The following is a 3,847-nucleotide window of genomic DNA, read 5'->3' on the forward strand; positions in this document are numbered from 1 at the left end:
AATTTCTTTATCCTAACAATCTTTATAAGTTTCTTGATTTGATTGATATTCATGGACAACTCATTTCCCAGTATGCAAAAAAGGCCGAAAAGTGGGTCAAAACATCTGATAGCAGGACCTACATGTGCAAGACCAAATTGTTAAAAACCAAAATATTAGAATGGTTCCTGCAATTGTACAATAATGTGCTATTAGACAACGGACCATGCACGTGCTAACCTCGATTGTAAACATCAGAGCTTCCCATTGTTTCCCTGCAACACATATAAGGTAGTTAGTCACCAGGTTAAGTAAGGGTTCGCATGCTATTGGTAAAATATGTTGTTCAAAAATAAGCACATTGCAGATTCATCACATTAATTCAAGCCACATGGAAAACCAATTTATCCAAACCAAGCATGATTAAGAATTAGGAAATATCGCACTTGTATATGTTTCTCATGTATTAAGTGCAGCCAAATTCGATTTATTCCTCACATGCACAACAATACAAAATTCTACCCACGACAATTGGACATCGCGTTGCAGAATAGAACCAAGCAGTTAACTAAACACCACAACAAATGAACCAAACATTAACTCAGTACCACATTCCACAATATAACATACTCCTAATAGAAGATTAGACAGTTAACCAAACAGTTAACTATAGCCAATTGTAGCAATTGTATTTGTTTCTCATGTATTTACTACAGCCAAATTCAATTTATTCCTCACATGGTATACAATAATAGAATGCACCCACAACTATTGAACATCGCATTGCAGAATTGAACCAAACAGTTAACTAAACACCACAACACAAATGAACCAAACTTTAAGTGAGCACCACATTGCACAATGTATAACCAAACCAAGCATGCTTGACAACTTGGAAATATAGCAATTGCATTCGTTTCTCATGTATTTTGTAAAGATAAATTGGATTTATTTCTCACATGGAAGACAATAAAAAATTGCAGCCTGAAGAATTGAACACCACATTTGCAGAATTGAACCAAACAGTTAATTGAAGACGACAACTAATTAACAAAACAGTTAATAAGTGAGCACCACACTGCACGACATATATAACATATACACTAGAGCTACAGATTGCATGGTAAAATTAGATAGCACAATTCACTAGAATTTGTGAAGGAAAGGAAGGAGCAGCACATGCAACGGGTAAACCAAGCATGCTTAACCAGCGTAGCTAGCAAATGGCAAGGTGCTCCTCCAAGATCTAGGGGTCGGCATGAATGGCAGCCATCACGACCTCATCCGCGCGTGCGGCCGCGATTTGCTTCTCCGCTGCCAAATGCTCCTTGAGATCCTGGATATACTGCATGCACCATGGCTTAGGGCGGCGCTTATTTGGTGGAGGGGTCGGTGATTTGGGTGGAAGGTGTCGCGCTCGCGCCGGTGGTCGAGGCATGTGGGATGTGGAAGGAGGAGGAGGATGGGGGTCGGGTCTGGATTACCTGCCTGGATAGACGAGGCCGAGCAGCGTGAAGGAGGGTCACCGACGAGGGGGCGGCACTGCAAGCAAGGAGTGAAGGTTTCAACCTGGAAAGGAAGGCGGAAACAGGGGAAATGTGGCTTTTGGTAAGGGGGAGGGGGCGGGGAGGTAGATATTTCCGCGGAAGCCGAAAATTTGGAATCGCTTCAGTGAAAAAACTGGCGCGCAAAGTGTCGTCAGACACGGTCCCTTATTCAGAACTGTGTACGATATGTGAACATTACAAATGATTCAGATAGCTTAATCCGTGTGTGATGAGTTTGAACGTCAAAGATTTTGGTTCGAATTTGGTTATAGTGGTCATCCACGCATTGCATAATTTGGGTACGCAAAGGAGACTACAGCACACCCACACTTCTTAATTGAGCAAGTTCAAGAATTAAACAGAACTAGCTAACCTAAACATTACTCTAACAAATTAAAGACCGACGCTCTTAATTAAACAAAACATAGAGTACTACTACGGCCGGTGCTCGTCGATCTCCGCCGCCACCTCCATGTCCAGCTCGCGCCCGATGGTCTCCTGGGGAAGGGGCTCCATGGCATCCATCGCCCCATAGTCGGCAAGCATCTCGCCATCCACGTTCGCCATCTCTTTGGAAAAGTCTGCCACGAGCTGGGCATGGGCGGACGCGATCTGGGCTTGGACGGGCTCCGTCGTCGCAAGGTACGCGGCGGAGGAACGGACGGCTTCTCAAAAGCTCTCGGCGATTGCCAACTCTTTGGCCATGGGTTGCCGACCGTTGTCAGAGAAGCTTCGTTCGATTTGTGCGGTTACCGCCAGGAGCTGGGCGTGGGCGGCCTCGACATGGTCGTGGGTGGCCTCCATCACGGCTAAGGCTGTAGTTGCGGAACGGACAGCTGTTGTGCCGCTCTCGCCAGTTGCTATCCCCAAGGCAGATGTTGCTGCCGCCACCTGAGAAGCAACAACGGCCGTTTGGATTGATTTTGCCGCCCGGTCGCAGATTGCGGCCGCGCTCATGCACCTTGTTAGCACGCACATGGCGGCTGTGGCCGCGCTCTCGCCGGAGTGGGCCACCGAACTTGCCCTCATGACATGGGTCCACGTGCCCATCTTTCACCGACGACGATTGAACAGTGAAATGATATTTGGGGAGCGAGCTAGTGTTCTTGAGACGTCGGCTATGGACTGTAGCCGACGCACCTTCTCGCGTAAGCCATAGGCATACTATAGAAAGATGGTGCTCCAGGATATTTTGTGCTGCATCTCACACGGTTGGTGATAATAAACTGTGTGTGATCTACTTGATTTTTCAACTTGATTTGAATTACATAATGGGGTCACAGAGGCAATGGATGGTGTTTCAATTTCTAGACCTTTTATCTGGAGTGAACATGCAATTATATTTGTGTCGTAAAAGAATTGGAATTATTCAGGGTTCGTTTGAACATTTTAGACATTAAATTGGTTTTCTAGCCATTTCAGGTGCACAATTTAAAATTAAATTACATGCACATGCTCCGGTGCACCAACATGGGTTGTAAAATCATATAGGTGTCCATGGGTTTATGCTTATCTCCCATGCAAGACATGGGTATGAAATTCGAACACCACGGAACCATGGCTCTCCGGCAAACGTCGACGTACATGCTTTTGCAATTCTACTAAATCCAAAATTCGTCCGAAATTCATGAAACTTGGCATGCTATCATGGAGCGGCATCAACATGCAGTGGTAAAAATTTTGTCCTATTTGGGGCAGGTTTGGGTATAAGCTTCTCATAAACCAGAGCTTCTCACAACAAGTGTGATGGTTTCGGTAGGGAACGCTTCACGTTTCTGGATGAAACGATATCCGTTGCCTCTTCTCGATTTCAATTTTTTCCTAGTGTCAACATAGAACAACAGGAGTGTTGTGTCAATTTTTGGGATTTTTCGGGGTTCGCTTGGACATTTTTATACATTAACTAAGTTTTCTATGTATTCATGTGCATAATTCAAATTCGAAATATAGGCACATGCTCTAATGCATATAAATTAGTTGAAAATTCAAATCTGTGTCCTTGGGTGCATGCTTAGGTCCCATGCAAGAAACGAGAATGAATTTCAAACACCAGGGTACTATTGACTGCCAGCAAAACATTGAGATGCCTGGTTTTTAAATTCTAGTAAATCCAAAACTTGTCTGATATTCGTGAAACTTGGCATGCTATCATGGAGCGGCATCAACATGTCGTGGTAATTTTTTTTCCCATTTGGGGCAAGTTTGGGTATATACTTCTCACAAACCAGAGCTTCTCACAACAAGCATGATGGTTTCCGTAGGGAACGTCCCACCTTTGGGGACGAAACGATATCCATTGCCTCTTATTGCTTTCAAATTTT

This window comes from Triticum urartu, chromosome 7, assembly GCF_003073215.2.
Source record: "Triticum urartu cultivar G1812 chromosome 7, Tu2.1, whole genome shotgun sequence".
NCBI classification, from domain to species: Eukaryota; Viridiplantae; Streptophyta; class Magnoliopsida; order Poales; family Poaceae; genus Triticum; species Triticum urartu.